The 6,763-nt window shown below is 38.4% G+C and overlaps 1 protein-coding gene across 30 annotated transcripts in view; it reads left to right on the forward strand.

The window, feature by feature from the left end:
• Positions 1-6,763, forward strand: part of LOC100986445 (ras-related protein Rab-40A-like) — a 221,663-nt gene that overhangs the window by 177,976 nt on the left and 36,924 nt on the right. For 29 of the 30 annotated variants that reach the window (XR_010111264.1, XR_010111278.1, XR_010111283.1 and 26 more), the window contains 3 exons: positions 2,436-2,518; positions 2,710-2,820; positions 3,317-3,457. The gene's annotated coding sequence lies outside the window, so the exon portion shown is untranslated. The remainder of the gene's footprint in view (positions 1-2,435; positions 2,519-2,709; positions 2,821-3,316; positions 3,458-6,763) is intronic. The other variant, XM_055106428.3, reaches the window with a different exon arrangement.

A 6,763-nucleotide genomic window follows, 5' to 3' on the forward strand; every position in this document is an offset into this window, starting at 1 on the left:
ATGAGTCTTTACTCAACAACTTTTCTGGGTGAAGATGACAGAGGTGAGATCCCATTCTTTGTGCCAAGAGACCTGTGTGTAGGGACACATGAGTTGGCTGATGCCTGAAGTGGTGAGTGGGCTCAGGCAGAAACTCAAGTGTTGGCCTTGAGACAGGTGAGCATATATATGTGTGTATATATATATATGAGTTTATTAAGTATTAACTTACACAGTCACAGGGTCCCACAATAGGCTGTCTGCAAGCTGAGGAACAAGGAGAGTCAGTCCGAGTCCCAAAACTGAAGAACTTTGAGTCCAATGTTTGAGGGCAGGAAGCATCCAGCACGGGAGAAAGATGTAGGCTGGGAGGCTAGGCCCATCTCTCTTTTTCACATTTTTCTGCCTGCTTTATATTCGCTGGAAGCTGATTAGATTGTGCCCACCAGATTAAGGGTGGATCTGCCTTTCCCAGCCCACTGACTCAAATGTTAATCTCTTTTGGCAACACCCACACAGACACACCCGGGATTAATACTTTGTATCCTTCAATCCAATCAAGTTTACACTCAGTGTTAACCATCGCAACTCCTTTAGGCAAATGCACTCTGTATTTCATCTTCTTTAATGTCAGCAGCTATTCAAGTTACCCACAAGGATACCCACTGAATTATGACCATTATTCAGATCAGGGTACTTTAGGCAAGTTTCTGTACATCAGGGAAATACCTTTGTTGTGTCTCGATTAGCAGGTAATTCTGAATTATTCTAAAGTTTTCTCCAGTTTGTCTCTGTGCCTCCTGGTCTCGGAATGATCTAATCTCCTTGGGCACTGCCATTACATGTTCCAAGGCAGTTTAACATTTTTTTAAAAATTGTGATCCATGTGGTTTTAAGTCAGAAGATAATTTAAATTGAAAAATTCTAAATTAAAAAAAACTAAGAATAGCGTAAAAACTCTGGAAAAATCCGTACAAACTAGAGCTGAGATACTGGATTAGAATTCATGCTTTGTGAAGCACACTAACAAAGAGCTTGGCAAATAATTTCAGTGGAGAAGTCAAATAGTTAGATACATGAACAATAAACACATTAACTCTGCCAAAACCACAAAAACTAATAAGATGTAAATATAAATCCTGAGAAGAAAAGTGGAAAAAATAGGTTGCAAAAGAAGATAAGGATGTGATTCGACCTTTGGAACAGACTATATGTGTGTGTAGGTGAACATATTTGTGTGCGTCTCACTTGTGGAGACACATTTCACAGTATGCACCATTCTATGGACAGCAGACACCTAGGGGTCAGGGATTAGGAGCTGCTCCAGTGAGAGATACAGGTTAATTTCAATTCATATATGTGTTTTTATATATTGTTTTACATTTTATATTCAGGAAAAAGTATTTTGATGAAATATTAAAAACAATATGCTGTGAACATATTGACAAGAGTATGGTACACATATATTCCTTACTTCAGGCATTCATTTATTCAATTTCCTGGGGAAATAAAGTAGATTTTTAAAAAATGAATTGACTCACACGCAAGTGTGTGTGTGTGTGTTCTAGCTCCTCTAGCTCTACCACCTCAAATACAGTTCACAATTGCAGCATTATCCCCAGTTCAGACTGATGCTGTACTTCCAATATCAGATTTAGATATCCCCGAAAACGTACTTTTTTATAACCCAGAAAAATGATGGATACAGAGGGATTCCTGTAGGTACGTCAAAAATTCCAGAAAACTGGCTGATCACATTAATCAACCTCCCAACCTCCATCCCTCCCTTTCCCCTGCTGAACTCACCAGTCAGCTCTCAGAGTTGCAATCCTGGCTCTGGCCACTAGGAGACATCGCAGCCATCTTCACATTTGTTCTTTTTTAAGGAAAAGGAGTACATCTAACAAACAGTAACAGATGTTATAACATGGTTTGTTCACTGAAATACCAGTTGTTTGGAGTATTCGCGTGTATATTAAAGCAGTTCCATTTGCTGTCGACCCCAAATCTACATCGCATTCATTGATTCATCTCTTCCCTTCTCTGTAGGTAGAGGTTTCCACATTGTAGGAGGGTCCCTTCCAGAGAGCGGGGCGTTCGTTCACTCTCCATTACCCCACCCCTGTATAGGCTTCCTGGTCCTTCTACCACTGCCTCCCACTCATCCCCTCTCCAGGGGCACAGCTGCCCAGACCTGCCCCTTGTGCCGTCATCCTCTCTCAGTCACCTCTCACCTGCCCTGATGCTCACTTAAGATTCTGTCTTCCAGCAACAGCCAAGGAGTGTTAGACCTACCTGGTGTTTCATCTTATGGATGCCCCACAGTATATGTATTTGCAGTCTTCTTTTACACTTACCAGTTTTTTTTTTCTTTGACAGAATTAGAATGAATCATTCTGCACTTAGGCTTATAAGCTGTGGTTTAAGGGAAGTATTGTATTTTTTGCTCCTTGCAGACAGGTCTTTGCAGAAGAGTTCTATAATGGTGGTACAATGGCGCCCCCTCGTGACAGAAGCTTGAACTACAGCTTGAACTTCGGTGAGCAGGAAGGTGGGAGGGAGGGGCTCTGGCCCATGCACACCCTATAGAGCGTTCTGAAACTCTGGGTTGAAAAAGGAGACATTCCAGGTTAAAGGGATATAGAAGGCCAATAGATATTCCAGCCTCTTTATATGCTGAATAGAGAGCTGTATGTGAGAATAACAGAAAAATCATTTTAATTTCTGTAGAGATGAAAATATACTGTCTACATTGTTCAACACAATAGCTAATGGCAACTGTGGCATTTGAACACCCGAAACGTGATGAATGTGACTGAGGAACTGAACTTTTAGTTTCATGTAAGTTTAATCAACTTAAATTTAAATGGCCATATGTGGACAATGCCTACTATATTGGACAGCAGTGGCTCAACACATTTTTCTGTACCTTTCTTTCTTCACTTAACAATATATGCTGGAAATCATTACAAAGGAGTAGAAGGGGGAATTCTCATTGCTTGTTTTACCTCCATAGAACTCTGGGATGTAGATGTACCTTAGATTATTCAATCAATTCCTATTGGTGGACATCTGTCTCATTTCTAGTCTTGTCCTGTTACAAATTGTTCTACCATGAATTGCCTTGTGTTTATGCCTTTTGTCTTTTTAAATTTTATCTTTGGGGGTACATTCTTAGAAGAGAGATTGCTGGCCCCGGAAGAAAATATCTGTGCTGCATAAAATAAAAGATTTGAAACGAGAGGATCTGGAAACATGGCGACAAGCAGTGACTGTTGGTTCTATCTCATTATTCTTTTGATTCCATGTACTTTCTGGTCTCCTATTTTCATTCTAGTGTGACATGATGAATGAATTTATTGAGCCCCAGGAAGAAGGAAAATTAAAGAAGAGCAAAGAATAATAGCTGGACAGAAGATGGGGGTCATTGAACCTATATCCTAGTTGCCAGACCAGTAAACTGACCACGGGACCTGGGGTGAGTCCTGTTCTTTTTTTGGCCTCTAGTCTACCACAGAAGGACATTTAATATAGGAACAGTGGTTAGCTGTGTGGGCTTTGGGGTGAGAAGGACTTGGATTTGAGTCTGGGAACTATTCACTTGATGGTTGCATAATCTGGAGCAAATAATTTATCATGTATCCTATAATTGTTGGCATTTTTATTATTGTTTATTTTATTTTATTATTATTACACCATTCATCCAAAGGGTGAATGATAGGAGTCAGGATTACACTGTCAGGTATTGCAATGTTCCGTGAAACTTTGCTTTTATAACTGATGGAGTCTGACATACAGATTAAAGGATGTCTGTAGAAAGCTCATGAACAGACCCATATATATATTACATTTAATATGCAATATAGATATGGCATTTCCAATCAGATGCATTGTTTGAAAATTGGGGTTGGGTCAGCTGGTTCATTAAAAGGTAAAGTTAGATTATATATCTTGTAATTTAATCAGAATGACTCATCCACATATTACTACCTTGTATAAAAGTTCAGATAAAAGTAGAAATGAAAATAAAAACCCAGAATACCAAGCTCCATATATAGTATAACAGTTATATAAAATGTAATGTATGTATATCCATTACATTTGCTTATATACATGTATAAAAAAACAATTAAAATAGCATGATGTAAATTTCAGTAAGGATAGGAATACTGATGATAAAAGAAAAACTTCAGCCAAATTAAATTTAAAGGACTTTGAGCAATGAACAATTCATGAATTGGGCAGCCCCCAGAATCACAGCAGATTCACAGAGACTCTAGCACAGCCATACGGTGGAAAAAGATTTATAGACCAAAAAAGGGAAATGATGTACAGAAATTGGAAGTGAGGTACAGAATGGCTGGATTGATTATAGCTTGGCATTTGCCTTATTTAAACCCAGTTTGAACACTCAGCAGTACACAAATGGTTGAAGTATGGCCTCTGGGATTGGCCAAGACTTAGCTATTGTTACAGGCGCATACTCCTAAGTTATGTTTTCAATTTTGTCTATTAAGCTAGGTTACAGTTCATCCACAAGGACTCAAATATAGAAGTACGAAGTCCTTCTCAGGTCACATTTAGTTTGCTTTAACACTGGATATTAATATTTTTTAATTTCTGCACTTGACTCAATATTAAACTTTTGCAAAGACAAGTGTGGAATACATTTATGATAAAAATGTAACTCCTAAAATATGTTACTTAAGAAATATTTCCGAAAAAAACATAGCCATAAAATTAACCCAGGTTAATATTATACCTACTTTAGTTTTTCTCTAACCCCAGGTCCCATAGGCTCCCATCTGGCAGTGGGTTTATGCCTTCCTCCTGAAGTCACATTCTTAACCAGAACACTCTTTTCACAGGGTTGCACTCTCTCCACCCTTTCATTTGTTTTCTCTCTGCACTTAGCCTGGGCAACAGAGCAAGATCCTGTAAAAAGAAAGAAAGAGAGGAAGGGAGGGAGGGAGGGAGAGAGAGAAAGGGAGGGAGGGAGGGCGGGCTTTGCTGTCTCTTCTTTGTAGCACAGGTAACCTGATCATGCAGTGGAGGAGAAGGAAAATCATCCCCTCATTACATTTTGTTTGATGTCCTTTCTTGCTACCTTCTTTTACCTTCCATTTGGACATTGGAATAGCAGCCTTTCATTAAGCTCTGGAAAGGAGATAGCACCGAATGACAGAGCATGAAGATGAGTCTGCTATAAAACAGACTGAAACCAGAAGTCCTGGGTCCCAAGTACTAGATCTGTCCTTGTATACGCAGTGGTTAGGGATGTGGGCTTTGGAGTCAGATAGATCAGGTAGAAAATGTGTGTACATTTAATAGCTGCGTTCATGATCTTTAGCAAATATTGAGTCTTCAAATTAATGAAACCCATATTTAGTATACATACATTAAATATCCGTGCATAGAGAATGAAATGAGCATTAATACAAAAATAATTCTACGTTTAAAATTAACTAGTGATGGGGTTATTGATTAATTATATATCTGGACTTGATTATATTTCCCTGAATTTCTTAATTGGTATGGATCTTTTTAAAATCAGAATTAAGTCTCAGAGAAATAGTGGTTGTTATGAAATATTAAAGTAACACAAAAAATTATAGAATACAACAGACTTCTACATATTCATGTCAACATATAAAACTTTCATAGGTGAGTCAAACACACTTTAAAGTCTTCTCTTATTACCTCAGCTGCCTTCTTTCCCACAGGTGACCATGATGCAGAATTTAGGTTTTACGTTTTCAAGACATTTTTCTATACTTTTATTACATATGCATATATCTGTAAGTGAAATATGGTATTGTTTTCTGACATGGTTTCATCTCTAAATACCTGGCTACCTCATGAAATAGGAGAAAGGAAGAAACATGAGGAGAACAAACACACATTCGCATCTTAATAGAGGGACCTACCATATATGCCTATTTGTCATTTATACTCTCTTTCAGACTCACTGAAGCAGACACACCCATTTTCTCAGTTTATATGCTGTGGGGAGCTCCAACAAAATCTGCAGATACCATTTTCCAAGCGTCTTTATTCCCTGATGAATTCAAAATCTTAGAGTTTCCCTGAAGCTAACTATCCTAAAATAATATCTCAGTGTATCCTGACATGAAATACCTTCCATTTGTCCAGACCTAATTTTCTATCTTTCATCCAAACTGTAATTCATGTAGGCTTACCCTGTCTATCTGGAATCTAAACTGGGTCATGCTGGTGAAAGAAGACAGTGATTCCCTGAGTTGATTTTCATATGTCCAGGCTACTACCCAAATCCATTGATTAGTTCAGGGATGCATGTCATTTAGAGCTCGATCTGATTTTGTATCACAATTGCTCAGCATGAGTATATTTTGCTTTCCATTTGTTATTTTTGATTGCACAAGGAAGGTATTTCAAAAGAGTTTTAATTCGTATGTGTTAATTGATGATCCTGGGGACAGAATCCATAGTGTAATGGGATAAAGAGTCAGTGAAAAGTGGAGAGTATTAACAAGGAATGTGTAAAACTCTTTGTGGAACTTTGAATTTGAAGAAGAGAGAATCCAATGGGGGAGGACACATACACATACACACATACATATACACACACACACACACACACACATACACAGAGAGAGAGAGAGAGAGAGGGAGAGAGAGCGCTGGAGGGAGAGCGCCAGAGAGAGAGAGGGAGAGAGGGAGAGGAGTGGTATCTCTATCATGTGGTTGAATAGGTGATGAGAGGTCCAAGGAGGGATTTTTGAAAATCATCAATTTTTTGAAA

The sequence above is a fragment of the Pan paniscus genome, chromosome X, assembly GCF_029289425.2.
Source record: "Pan paniscus chromosome X, NHGRI_mPanPan1-v2.0_pri, whole genome shotgun sequence".
Lineage (NCBI taxonomy): Eukaryota > Metazoa > Chordata > Mammalia > Primates > Hominidae > Pan > Pan paniscus.